Source organism: Triturus cristatus, chromosome 6, assembly GCF_964204655.1.
Source record: "Triturus cristatus chromosome 6, aTriCri1.1, whole genome shotgun sequence".
NCBI lineage: Eukaryota > Metazoa > Chordata > Amphibia > Caudata > Salamandridae > Triturus > Triturus cristatus.
In genome coordinates, this window is record NC_140589.1 from 1,072,372,985 (window position 1) to 1,072,388,063 (window position 15,079).

Below are 15,079 nucleotides of genomic sequence, written 5' to 3' on the forward strand. Positions count from 1 at the left end.
TAACCAATTCATCAATTGTAATACTAAATATGTAGTATATTGCATTGTATGTCATTGTGGCCTAATTTATGTGGGCAGTACAATTAGGCCACTGAAGGAACAAATCCAAGACCATATAAGAGCAATTTGAAATGGTAATACGAACTATCCATTAGCTGTTCACTTTACCATGATGCATGCAGCCGTGGAAATTCTAAAACTTAGCTTCCATGGCATTGCAGTTGCGGAGGAGAATGCACGAGGGGGAGATAGTTATAGTGTTGAGGAAACTCGAAACCAAAAGGTTGCTCAAACTCAGATCTGTAGATCTAGGACTCAATGGTGACAGAGAACTGCATGTTTTCCTTTGTGATTAATGTCAGATTCAGTAAATGCAAATCATTATTTGGTGGAATTGGAGATTTTTATGTGTTTCTCCTTGTCTGTTATATCTGTACTTGTGAACTGATATTGAAATACAAATATGTAACAGGACCTCCCTTTTAGGAAGTGTTATATTGGTTGATACATTTTGACTTAATATGATTGGAATTGTGGGGCCAGTAGAGTTTATATATATTTGGTTTCCCTTTCAATTTATGTTCAATTGAAAATGGTGGTTGATTACACAGTATATTGGATGAATAGAATTAGATCTTGCCGGGATATAACAAATCATGAAGATTCAGAGTTGTACTTTATGCCTTGTTGTTTGTTCTACCACGTGTCTCTCATTCTATCTGTTCATCTTCTCATCCATGCTTTCGCGCACTTTATTACTTACCTTCAAAACCTGGTGGTGTTTTTACTATCATATCTGTAGGGTACTCGTTGTCTTGCTGAAATAGTATCATTTAATTTGTGAATAATCACGCTAGGACATGTTTTTGGATGTGGTCAAAATAGGAGATATTCTTTGGATGGTTATTAGTTTTCACCCTAATGCAACTAAGATATTTGGCTTCACATTTGGCCTATTAAAAATAGGCTGGCCATAATGATTTATTATCAAAACATGGGCTACAAATCAAATAATAATGTAAATGTCTGTATTAGCTTTTATGACTAATAGCTAATATCGGCGTATTACACTTTGTTAGGTTGCCGGTATTGAAGTTTGTAATTTTATTGATTTTTTAAGAATGGATATGAACACAAAACTCCAAAATATTTGTGAGGGGATGAGGTCGGACTCGTAAAAACAAAAACATTATTGACCACGCCAAAATGGCACTGTCATTAGGTCGTTTGTAGGCTTCACTTGTAATGGGGGGACCGCCCCGGATGGAGTAGTCGCATGACTGTGGCCAGGCTTTGAAAGATGGAGCCGGGAAGGAAGCGCACACACAGTGTTGAATGGGGACCCAGAGGGACCTTCTGCGCGAGCCGGAGTTCCCCTGGGGTTTTTCGCATGGTGGAACAATCCACCCAGCGCAATAGGTGTAGGTAGGGGCGGGGCTTGAGGGTAGGTTATTTATAGAGGGTCTTTTGGCGTTTTTTTCATCGCTGAGGGGATTTGTGTAAGCGTAGTTTGTATTTGAGCTATTTCCTGTCAGCGTGAGGTGTTGTGTTTTCGTTGTTGGTGCTATGGCGGCCAAAGCTACAGTGAACGACGCACTCCGGATTCTATGTGAGGCGGGCCGTGAAGACCTCTTGCGGCTTGGAGTGTCTGCGGCTTTGGTGGCTGTCTCAAAATGCCCGAAGCGTGTGGCGGCGCTGGGGGTAAATGAATCTGTGGCTGCATGCCTGCCGCCGAGGGGCCGTTCGCAGTTCACTGCTGCCGGCAGGTTACCTACCCAGCTGCAGAGCGGCGGTCGTCTGCCTCGAAGGGGTGTTGCTGGCAGGCTTTCTTTCTTCACGCTTCTCCTTGGAGGCAGGTCAGTTGGGGAGCGGTTTCCGCCCCGCGGGCGGGTCGTCCTAGTAGGCGTGTCGTCAGCAGGGGCGGTGCTGCATCTAGGAGCCTGTCTGCTGCATTTACTCAGGCAAACATTGGGAGGGGGAGGGGCGCTGGTGAGTGGGAGGTTAATTCTTTGGTTTTGGCAGCGTCTCCTTCTCCTGCAAAAAGGGCTAATTTGGGAGGCAAGGTGCACAGGCAGAGTGCACATTTAACTGAAGGAGTTAAATTAATTGATATAGCACCTCCTGTGTTTCCAGATGGACACTCTGCAGTGCTAGTTGATTATTCTAGCGACAGTGGGGATGAGGAGACTGGTATTCAAGCATTGTCACCTGCTATGAAAGATATTAATGTATCTATGAATATACAGGTTGTTGGGTCGTCTTTGGGGGGGGGGGCGTTGCAGATGTTATATTGTCTCCTGTTCCTAGAGGCCCCCCTGTTGGAAAATCCGGTTTTGTCATTCAAAAATCAGTTTCTGCGGAGTCAGCAGAATCAGTTCTGGGTAGAGATGTTCCTGAATTTCTAAATGAAGTGGAGGTATGGCCTCACATTGATCATGACTCTTTGCAGGGTGAACATTTGGGGATTTTGTCAGGCATTGAGTCTATTTTTCCTGAATCCCGCCGCCCCCTGTCACTCTCAGCTTGCTTTTGACTCTTCCTTCGGTCCACAATGTGGACAGTGGGTTTGGGTTGAACATTCTGCTCCTTCATCGTCCGCAGTTGGCAGCTTGGTACAGGCTGCTGGAGTTGGTAAGTTGTCTGCAGCTTCTGGCAAGGGCGGTTGGAAGTTTGCAGCCTCTACAATTTCTCAGCCAGCGTATGGTGTTTCCAGGCTTTTGAATGCGAAACAGGTTGAGGCTTTTGACAATGTATTAGGTACACAAGACGGATAAGGAGCGGATTCTTGTGTTACGGCTGGGCTCTCTGAGCGGCAGCCTGTGACCAATTGGGATTTTTACGACAGTCGGGTAGGGGATGGAGAAATGTCAGGTAGTAGCACTGCTGAGTTTGAAATGTCTGAGGTGCATTTTGATCATGGGTTTGTGGTGGGTAATATGAATGAAGGGTTTTTTGCTGAAGGCTTTGATGTTAATGCAGGTACTTTGGGACATGAACATTTGTTGTCAAAAGGGGGTTCGGGGGCAAACAATTCTTCTAGTTTGTTGCAGAAGTCAAGAGCGGACAGTGCGACGAATCAAGTACGGCGTCACGGTCATCGCCGTCGTGATGATCCACATGATCCAAAGGAATTTCAAGCGTGCTGCTCAGTTAACGACAGGTAAGCCTCATTGGTGGGCTTCTTGGTCACAACCTTTGGCGGGCAAGCATAGTACATGTTCTGTGGGGGTTGGTGATTCACCTGTGAATGAGGTTTTGGGGGCGGGGGAGGACGTGGTGAAAGGAACGGATCAATCCTCAGTAAGTAGCAGTGTTGCGGGGACAAATATAGCTTCAACTCAAGTCACGCAGGTTCCAGGTGTTGATAAATCCAATTTGGGGCAGGAATCAGTCATCAATGTTAACATTCATAAGAAACTCCCTTATATGGGTTTAGCCATGCCATTGGGCACGCACCTTGGGGAAAAACCAAGAAAATAATTTGGCAACATGAGTTTGTTGATGTTTTCAAATTCCTTCATAGGGACATTCAAGCTAAGGAGGGGTCCTAGGAGGGGGAATGGGAGGTTTCTTGTCGTCCAAGAGTCCCTAAGAATATTCAGAATTGGATGCTGCTTTTTTAATTTATGCGAGTGTATATTGTGAGAGACATCAGGACAGGGCTGTAGAATTGTTTAAATACATGGATACCATCCGTAAAGCGCAATTACACTTCGGTGGAATTGCATGGCTCACCTATGAAGAAGAATTCAGGGCTAGAGTCAGTATTTTTAATGATAAACCTTGGGGTGAGGTGGATCAGGAGCTTTGGCTTCAGTGGATGTCCTCTACTCAACCGCCTGCAACGACCCATACTGCAAGTGGTCTGCCTATTACTTATCAGCCCTTTCTGACTCGCCCCGCCCAAGTTGGGGTGGGTGGTTTTGGTAGAGGACAGCTGCCTACACCTGGCTCCTGTTGGAACTTCAACCGGGGAGCATGCACCAGACAATTTTGCAGGTTCAAGCATGAATGTTCCCAATGTGGAGGAAAGTATGCCATTACCCAATGTTTCACTAACCAGAGGTTTAGGGATCAAGGGCGATTCCAAAGAGGTAGGGGTGCAGTTCCTCAATTTATGCCAAAGGGCTCCCACTCCAATTAAGCTGCCGTTACTGATACCATGGTTGGGCGAGTATCCTGACTCAGAGAGTGCTTCTAAACTGTATTGGGGATTTAAAGATGGTTTCAAGATAGGCTACCAAGGGCCACGTTGTAATAGATGGGCTGACAATTTGAAATCTTCAAAAGAATTGCCACATATTGTTCAAAAGAAACTGGATGTTGAATTAGAAGCTGGCAGGATTGCTGGTCCTTTTAGTCAGTGTCCTTTGCAGAATCTGATGATATCCCCTTTGGGCTTAGTTCCCAAGAAATTGGCTGATGAATTTCGGTTAATTCATCATCTTTCGTGGACAGAGGGTCAATCTATTAATGATTACATTTCTCCTTTTGACTCTAATGTCTCCTATGCTTCTGTTGACGATGCTCTACGTTTGGTGCGGATGGTTGGGACTGGTGCTGAACTAGCTAAATGCTATATTTAGCCAGCCTTTCGTTTATTACCTATACATCCATCAGATTTTGAGCTTTTGGGCATGTTTTTTAATGGAGCCTTTTATGTAGATAGAGTCTTACCTGTGGGATGTTCGGTGTCTTGCGCTTTGTTTGAAATGTTCAGCACTTTCATACAATGGTGTTTTTAGAAGAGAAGTGGGCATAAACACTTCTGTCACTATCTAGATGACTTTATGTTAATTGGAAAGGCACATTTAGATCAGTGTCGCAGAGTTTTATGTGTTTTTCAGGACATGGCTGAGGAGTTCGGTGTTCCGCTGGCCCCGGAGAAAACTGAAGGTCGGTGTACCAAACTCACTTTTTTGGGTTTTGAGATCGACACTGAAGTTATGATGGCTTGTTTGCCGGTTGCAAAGGTGGGAGAAATCAGGTACTTTCTTTTGGGGGTTATTGACAAAGATAAAATTGAGCTCAGACAGGTACAGCGCTTGCTGGGCTATCTCAACTTTGCTTGTCGGGTTGTCAGGGCCGGCAGAACTTTTTGCAGACGGTTGGGGATGGCAATGTCAGGAGCATACCTCCCTCATCACAGGATCAGAATTACTAAAGCCATCAGGGAAGATCTTTTGATTTTGCTAAAATTTTTGGAAGAGTTTAATGGAGTTTCTCTCTTTTTTGTGGAAGATAACACCATCTGGCAGTTTCAGGTTTTTTCAGATGCTTCTGGGGCCCATGGCTTTGGCCTGATTTGGGAGGGTCGCTGGTGTGCAGAGAAGTGGCCTCACCATTGGCTTCAACAGGGACGCAGTATTGCCTTTTTCGAATTGTTTCCCCACATTGTGGCTTTGAGGAGTTCCGGGACAGGTGCGTACTGTTTCATATTGATAATATGTCTGTGGTTGAGCTTATTAATCACCAAAAAGCAAGAGATCTCCGGGTGCTACGCCTTTTGCGGGTGTTCATGCTACAGAGCCTAAAATTGAATATTGTTTTCAGGGCTAGGCACATTCCGGGTATTAACAATTCAATTGCAGATGCGTTGTCTCGCTTTAATTGGCAGAAATTCCACACTTTGGTGCCGGGGATGGACACCTTCCAAACTGCGATCCCGCAAGACACCTGGGTGCTGGGGGAATGAAGATCGTCGATCTGGTTGAAAAGTCTATAGCTCCTTCCACCAGACGCAGTTATCGACAGGCCTGGTCTGAATTTTTAAGTTATGCAAAATCTCATGGCTCTGTTGGGGTTTCAGTTGGTAACAAATGTTTCATATTACAGTTTGTTTTATATTTGATTAACAGGGGTTTGTCACCCACAACCATTTCTGGGAAATTGGCTGGGATTTCTTTCTATGGCCAGTTATTGTGGGGTCAAGATTTAGGAGGGGATGTTTTTTTACGTCGCATGTTGAAAGGTTTTAGTAGAGAACGTTCTTCTTCTTTGTCTTTGCGGGAGCCTATCACTTTTGTTCTTTGGCAGTAGCTGTTAGTTAAATTGCCAGTTTGCTGTTATGAGATGTGGCAGGTCTCTCGTTTCAGGCTTTGTATGATATGGCTATTTTTTGGCGCTTTTAGGGTTTCAGAATTGTTGGGGTTAAGGGATCAGTTGGGTATTCAGTTCAGTGAGGTTCATGTTCTGGGAGGGAAATTGAGGATTTTGTTGAGAAGGTCAAAAACTGATCAACTAGGGATAGGCACATGGATTCTTTTAAACAGAAGTGGTGTACAGGAATGCTGTCCTTTGGGGGAGTGGGAGCCATTCATAAGTTCCGTGGAGTTTCAGCAGGGGATTATATTCTCTCATCGCAATGGAACTCAGTTTACTAGTGCTCATTTATTAGCTGTTTTACGTAAAGCTTTGATCTTGCTTGGGAAAAACCCTCTACTGTTTGGGACTCACTCTTTTCGTATAGGGGCAGCTACCTAAGCGGTCATATTGGGTTGGGGTTGGGAAGACATTAAGAGGGTTGGTAGGTGGCAATCTGCTTGCTGCACTCTCTATGTCAGGAAATAATAGCTATTGTTTATCACTTTACTGCAGTCTAATTTTTGTTCTTTCTGCCTAGGTTGTGTAAAAAGTTCCTTGTCTATGAAAATGCGTACATGGATTGTAAGCCACTCCTCATTAAATGGTCAGCCATCTTTGCAGAACAGCAGATTAATGGCAGAGCACTTGGACTTCCCAGCAAACGTCACAAAGTTTTATGGAAGGGGAAAGGTGGTATGAGGTGGGAGGCGTTGTTTCCCATGTTATCAGAGTTGTCGTCTGAAAGAGGTTTCCCAGATTTATTAATCATTCACTTAGGCGAAAATGATCTAGTGCCATTGTCAGGTTTATCCCTTTTGAAAAGAATGAAATTGGACTTAGCAGTGTTAAAGAGCAATTGGGTGGGTACGGCTTTGGTATGGTCTGAATTTATCTACAGGCACCATTGGAGGGGGGCTCGCAGTCATGCTGCGATGGAGAAGGCTCGCAGGAAGTTAAATCGTGTGATCACATTTAATTGCCATGCAATGGGCATTATGGTTTTGACTCATGATAACATCACTAGTGTTGAGGATCACCTGTTCAGGGAGGATGGGGTTCATTTATCCCAAATGGGTCAAGTTTATTATATAATGGAATTGAGGGATTTGTTGGCGGGTTTTTGGAATGAAAATCTTTGGTGCGCTAACAATCCACAGTTATTTTTTCTTTTTTGGCATGAGTTCTGGGGGTGGGGCCAGGAAATCTCTTTGGTTTTCCTGGGTGGTGCTTTTTGGGGGGATTTGGATAGTCTGGAGCGGGCTTATCCTTCTCTCTGGGGTGGGGGAGGGGGGACGGGAACCTTGTTGGGAAAAATAAGAGGAGGTAAAGGAAATGATGAGTTTGTGCAGTACATGGGATATTTCTGAAAAGTCTTGTTGGGATTATTTTTGGTTACATTTATGATAAATGTTTTTAAAGCATAATGACAATGTAGAATTTTGATATATCTATGCTTGCTTTGAGGAAGAGTATTTCTGTTTACCCGTTTTAATAAAGTGACCTTTTCTGCTAAGGCAATAACAGTGTGGGTGGATTGTTGTTATTGCGCGAAACATAGAATCGCATTGTGTCACGATCGCCAAGCTCCGGTCTGGTGAGTTACACATTTAGATTCTTTAGATTTTCTTAGCGCTTTACTTGTATTATTTTCGTTAGATATGGGCCATTTGAAATACAACGCATGTCATGTTGATTGTTCGCTGTCTAGTGAGGAGGCTTATCAAGGACTCTGGCCATGTTGTGCGTGAGGCACTTAAACGTGGGTGTATGGATTTGACACCGCGCATTGAAGGACGTATTATTACATTTACATCCTACTAAGGAAAACGGTAAATAGGATATCTTGCTATCCCTAATAATTTAAAGGGAACTTCTAACTATTTGTGAAATGCTCTTTGTGATGTTTAAATAATACGGGGTGGTTCTCACGCAAGGACCAATGTGTGGTTAACATTAGTAACGGAGTGGAATGACAAACACAACACTCGAATGTCATGCGTTTGAAATATAAGTAGTTTTTAAGCAAGGACCATGGCACACAATACTGGGCCCTTGTATGCCATCATACACCTTTAGTTGGTTTGCGTTAATATATGACATGGAGTATACGGATGTGACTGACATTGGTCTCGCAATGGTCTCCCCAGAGTTCAACTAGCGAGTTTTTGTATTGTTCCATTAGACATTAGGCCAGGAGTTTCAAATATTGTTGTTCCTTTCTACAGACTCGGACCCCTTTTTAATTTGAATTGAGTTGTGAATGTGGAATTTGACATGTCGGAGTAGCTGTTTATAAAGGCAAGGGATGACTGCACATGAGATTGTCGAACTGGTAGGTTTATCTCATATAATTTTCTGTCTAGACACTATGGTTTGGAATTTTGTGTTCTTTTCACAATTACTTTTAGAAAGAGAAGGGTTTTCTTATTGGGTTTTTATACACTATGTACACATTTTCTTGCTTATTTTCTTGAATAGACTGTTCCAACCTGGGAGAAATCTTTGGCTACACTGAATCTTTCGGTCTGGCTTACTTTATTTGGCTTTATCTATACCATTACTTACTACACTTAATTTTTAATATATCTTTCTCAGAGTTAACAGAGTCACACTATGATATATCTGGTTGTTTCTTTGGAGAATAAGTAAATGAAAAATAAACTAATTATTTGCATCTTTTTTATCATTTCACAAATATCCAGATAATGTATATTGTTCTTATTCCAGCCTTGAAAAAGTCTTGTGATTAAGATAAAACATGTGTCGGCTGATCTTTGCTGGACTATACAAATAATAAATCAACAATGAAAACAACAAACATTTTTGACTCTTAAGAATTATTTCTGTTATGAGAAGAGAGAACATCAACCTGGGATCTCTGTTCTGAATTTGGCATACTGTGGACAACTATATTCACATTGCTATTATACCTCGGATTAAATGGTCCTTTGTCTTACTTCAAAGAGTGCTGCAAAAAAGGTTCTAATATGTTTAATGTGAAAATGTTAATCTCTACCACAGCTACAGCATTGATATAAGGTACTAAACATTCATACAATTTGCTCTCATCTCCACGTTCACACAGCCAGGTGCATGACTAATACCTTAGTAATGACTAAAGTTGATTATGATAATATCTTCCTGGTTGACCTACCTCGTTATTTCTATTGATGAAAGGACAAAGTCATTGAATTTGCCATGAAAAACCCTCATCAACCCCCAGGGGCAAAACGTTCACCTTCAAATTCCAACATCATGATGGAGACCTCCAGGCACAAACCAGAACTCTTTTGAACAATTTTTACACAAACATGTATGACCCTACATAGCACAGCTCCATCATACCTTTCACATTTGCTGTCTAACTCCATATTTGCAGACAACTTCCGCTTTGGCAATTGAAACAGACTAATGGCCCCCAATCCATCATGAACCTAATTTAAGTTACGACTTTCCTCCTCCTAGCTCTTGGTGAGTCACTATTCTCCTCATTTTCAATACAGCCCTGAAACCACACCACCTTCAAATGGAGCATCACATTAGCATCTGATCACCCTCTCCCTTTCAGGAACAATTCAGTGGAATTGATACTAGATATTTATCATAACTGTACATATGTAATGTCTCACCTTTTGTCTTTTAATGTGTTCTGCCTACATGACACTCATTCACTGTCTATCACCACCACCAGCAGCATGTAGGAAGTCAGAGCATGAGTGATCTACAGCTCAATTCAAACTGTTCCACACCCCTGTCTGCACTCACAAGCTAAGAGAGGGATATAATGAAAGTGCAATTGCTGATAGGGTTGATCACTGCTGAGATATCGAGGAGAATGAAGGTATTCGAGAGGGGAGTGTGATGGGTGGATGTGTTTGGATGACTGCATTCTCTAGTTATGATGATAAAAAAATGTTCAGATATGCAGTCAACATTATTGTAGGTGACTTTAACTGGTAAAATGTTTTTTTAAACCTGCTGAAGTGATTATGGCCCATTTGAAGATCTGAGCTGGGAAATAGCCATTGAACTATTTCTATTATAAATATAGTTAAGCAAGCCTATGCAATAATATAGTTGCTTCTATTCAGATTATGTAGCACAGAGTTCTTTCAACAGGCCAGGAGCTGAATATTCATAGACTATTTGATGACTAATAAATAGGATTAGTGGCATGTGGGGACATGAAGTGTAAAGTGACCAGAACCCACCAAATCTGGAGCTAATTAGCGAAGCAACTATTAATGATGTTCAGGGTGACAAATACTCTGCTCAGCCTTTTTCCGTAAAAGGTGAGGTATATTTGGATCACATCCTTTCATATGCGATCAGATGAAATGTGATACAATTGCATTTACCAATGAACAAAATATTGACATATGCTTTAGAGGCAGTCTGCCTTGCCATTGAAAATAAAATCCATTATGCTCCTATGGTGCTCATCATAGTTCCACGAAAAGAGGCTTGCTTAATACCAGTTGTAAGGAAGCAAAATAATATGGTTTGCAGGTGGTTAACAATAATATATCCACCTTAGAATGCCATGTCAGAAAAAAAGAAAATGCAATTCCTAGTCATTCAGTAAAAAGCTTCATTCAAGGATTTGCATGTTTCCAGAGTTTAACTGCGTAACCAAAAAATTAGGCCACTGTGTAACAGACCCAAGAGCTATAGAAGTTTTGTAACAAAAATAGCGCTGGTCTGCACTGTCTAAATTTGTACTTTCTAAGAATAAGTATTAAAAATTGTTTCTGGGAGAATCGTATAATGTGCAAAAGAACATAATATGCAAAGTGGATTGGATAGAAACTCTATTGCTAGGGCAAAAATTCAGATCAGAGAAGAAAAAACAGTTTGCAGGGTAACCAGTGATAAAAGGTCCAATGTTAAAACGGAATGTTGTCAACACATAACGACGTGGAGTATTCTGTGTATAAAATAGGTATGGCGGGAGACCCTCTTGATAGTGTAAAAAATGATAGGCAACTACTGAGGATTTGTGACTGTACCTTATTCAAAACAAGTGCTTCAGAAATAACTTGGTAACTTTTGAACATGAATCCTGGTCACTATACAGATCAGCACATCCTAGCTCCACACATACCGATTGCACATAAGAGAGCCATGGAATCTCCTGGGCCCCATGCAATTGGAGACAATCCTTCAAAATCAATTTATTGAAGGCTCTTTCCTCCCTTCTCCATATGGAGTGCCAGAGTAGTAAAGGCGCCATATTCATTTTATCCGTTATGTAAGGGGCCCGAAGTGCCTCATGAATTATAACATTTGAACAACTTAGCGGGACAGCCAAGAGATTTTTCAGAAATGCATTGTCTACAGACTGAATGGCTTGTACCTTCTGAATGCCCCAGATCCCAGCCCCATATATGACAATTGATGAACGTTTAGATGAGTAGATTTTAAGGCTTTCCTTAGGTGGTTTGGAACACAATTTTTTGACAAATCTTTGTACACCACATATAGCATGTTCAAACAGAGCCGCCCTATTTGTAATCATAGGTTTCCAGACATATTTATCATCAAATAGAATTCCAAGATACGAGAATGTTGTCGTCTCCATCACTCTACTGTTATTAATAATCTGCACAGGTCTTTTCCGTTTCCTTGCTTCACATATCATTGTAAAAGTTATGAAAGAGTTAACTTGTAGATTAAGGTTGTGCATAAAGATGATATAGTCATCTATACACCATTGGAGCCCTTGGCTTGTTCGTGCACCCAACACTGTCATCTGCATTAAAAAGAATCGGTAGGGGGCGGGGGCCAACATAAGGTGTGTCCCGCGATCTTGAACTCAAAATATTTTCCACCCTGTTCATGTACAGAGAGAAGAGAAAAGGAGTCAGTACACAGCCTTGTCTTACTCCTCTCAAAATCTTAAGGTGACCGCTGTATTCATTATTTTGTCTAATGAAGTTAATGATTGTCTCCTCTATTCCTAGTCAAGATAAAGAATTTTCAAAGATAGAATAAGTTTTATATATACTTTTTGAGTACAAATCGCAAAGAGATCAAGAGCCAAATCCACATAGCATTACAAAAAAATTGACTTTCTACAATGGCAACATATATAACATTTTGAGAACTCGCATAACCATGATGTGAAATGATTGAGGGATGGACTTTAAAAACTATTTGAAGAAACGAGTATATAAGATCACCTAGGAGTAAACTATGGCCATATTTTAGGATTGGTTTCGGAAATCCTCATGTGTCTAAAGGAGTCTTGGGTGATACTGAAAAACCCCAAATGTGAAATATCAATGACTTGCAGGCTGTTGGTGTCGATATTAAAGAAGACTGGTAGGGCTGATCTAGGTTTAAATGTTCATATTTCTATTATTAAGGTGCCTGTGAAAATGCAGCAAAATGTTATCTTTCGAGAATGAGTAACTGGGATGAGTGGCACATGGCACTCTATGAAGCCCAACTTATACATTGACGGATTTAGAAAAAGTGAAAATAAAAAACTACATTTTTTTTTCTCAAATCCATAAAAGGACAGATTTAACTCGCACTGAACTGCATATGGATTTTGTCAATGAAGGCATGTCAACACTAGGAAGATCTCTTCATGCTACCGCGTTGGGTATCTCTTTTCTAAGTCTTCTGATACAACATGAACATTCTAAGCTGCGCTATTGTTCAGGGAAATGGATGGGACTTGATGGATTGCTCTGACGCTTTTTTTAATTTATTTTTTGTTTGGACATACATGTAGGGAAGTAGGATCTGCTTCTTATGGTTACTCACACTTTTTGCTTGATGTTGCAATGTTTTTGACTAGTCTGACTGGGATCCTGCTAAACAGAACCCTGGTCTATCTGCTTTCTCCTTTAAATTGTTACACATGTTCTTTGGTACACTCCAGATTCAATACTGGGGTACCCTTATAAGTTCCTAGTATATGGTACCCATGTACCCAGGGCATAGGTACCCCAGAGGCCTCCCATGGGCTGAAGCATGTATTATGCCACCCATGAGAAGCCATGCAAAATTGAACTACATGTCTGCTGCTGCAACTTGTGTAAGCTAGTGCTTGCACCACTTACTTTAGATATAGGTTCACTATATCTATTAGTCACTACACTTTAAAAGTTATAAGTCGCCCCTATAGCAGGCTTTATCAATTCTGAAGGCAGGGTGCTGAGTTTTTAGTGAGAGGGTACCCCTGAGCATGAGCAGAGTCTCTCTACAGCCTTCAGAGACCATTCTCCCGGGTTGTCTGTGACTCAGCCTGACCTATAGGTAGAGGTGCATTATAACCTCGCGGTAAATGTTATCTCAAAAATGGCTGCATAGAAATATATCGCATTTGGCATCAAACACCTTGGAATCATACCCCCACACTGGTAACTGGTGTGAGAGGTATGATTCCACCCTTCTGAAGCGAGCTTCATGGGATCACTGGTCTATCCAGTGCCAGCTTTCTCGACCCAGAAAGCACAAATCGGATGCTGCCGACCAGAGACACATTTCTGCCCTCCTGCTGCTGAGCCAAGCACGAGCGGGGGGAAGGCCGCACAACAGGCATCCTGTCACAGGGAGGTGTGACTACCTCCCAACAGGGTTTAGTGTATTAGGGCTTGGTGGGTGCACTCTGAGAGTGCCTGAAAGTCTGCACTGGAGGCACATTTGGTATCCCTGTGAATAGTCCAGCTCAAACCAGTTTTGGGAGCTGTTGGTGTGAAACTGGACAAAGGACATGGGTGTAACCACCCCTCTGTCTTGACCCTCCCCTAGGAGGGTCCCGCGAATCTGTCCAACCCTTTCCCGTGGTTACAAAAGGGCTTACCGTGCTGTAAGACTAGAGTTTACGTGGACAAGATTCTACAAGAAGAAACCACTGACCTTTGACTGTCTGGACACTCTGGACTTCAACTGGGCCCAACTTTGTCCCCCTCTCAGTCCAAAGCTTTGTCTGTGCCCTTGCTCCGTACAGGCTCCGTACAGGACCTGTGCTGCACTAAGGACAACTGGAGAATCTCCCTTGAAGTGAAGGAGTCACTCCCCTGCACTAGCAGATACCTCAACGCAACTGACCCGTCTTCTGCTCCCAGGCTCCTGCGGACTCCAAAGATTTCAGCAACACAGAAGGTGCGTTTTTGAAGGTCTCTGAGGTTGATCTGCCCTCTCAGCAAGTTTGAGGCCAGTATCCCTTGTGGGGACTGCAGAACCTGAACCCCTGTGCACCGCATCCATTTGCAGTTGCATATGTTTTTTGGCAGTTCCCGAGCTTGTGCATTGGGCTCTGTGTAGTCCTGACCCTGAGCAATATTTGCACCAAAGAACTCTGGCCTCCTTACACTGAGTGCTCCGTGGGCTGGTACTTTGCAATCGTGTTCGAGGTCCCCTCGCGACTCCTAGTCATTCGGCCTGTGGGTCCTCCTGAGGGTCATCTTGATTTCTGTTGGGCTTTCCTGGTTGCTCCACACGTGCCCTGACTCCCCATTGCTTAGTGAGTCCCCTGAACCTTGCTGGTCCACCATGTTACCTGCTTGACCTTCCTGCGTGGGTTGCTTTTGCCAAGGCTTGCTGGTGCTCCAGCTGGACACAGACCCCTCAGCACTCTACATCCTTCATGGTACAGCTAGTATTTGACTCCTGGTCATCATCGACATCTCCTGTTCCTCCATGCTGCAGAGTCAAGTATCCCTTCTTTGCACCTGAAGCAACCGACCTCGGTGGGCATTCGTCCACTGAGCCCCTGGTCACCCTGAAGTGACCCAGACTCTGCCCCCTCTGCTTTCAGGTTCCTCCCTTCCAGAATACAGGCTTGGATTTCACCGGACCCTTTTCACCTTCACGGCAGCAGTACTTCTTCACAGTCCTCCACTGAGAATGATGGCGGTTTCCGACACCATTCCAGGCCTATGCACCCGCTCCTCTGGGATAGGTAACTCAGGCACTATGGTATCCACAGGTGGGGTGGCTCTCCAACCTCTTAAGTTGCAAAGGGTTTGCTCAAAGTCCT

At 42.9% G+C, this 15,079-nt stretch overlaps 1 protein-coding gene across 4 annotated transcripts in view; it reads right to left on the reverse strand.

The window, feature by feature from the left end:
- Nucleotides 1-15,079, reverse strand: part of EDARADD (EDAR associated via death domain) — a 492,613-nt gene that overhangs the window by 181,086 nt on the left and 296,448 nt on the right. The gene's annotated exons all lie outside the window — the stretch shown is intronic.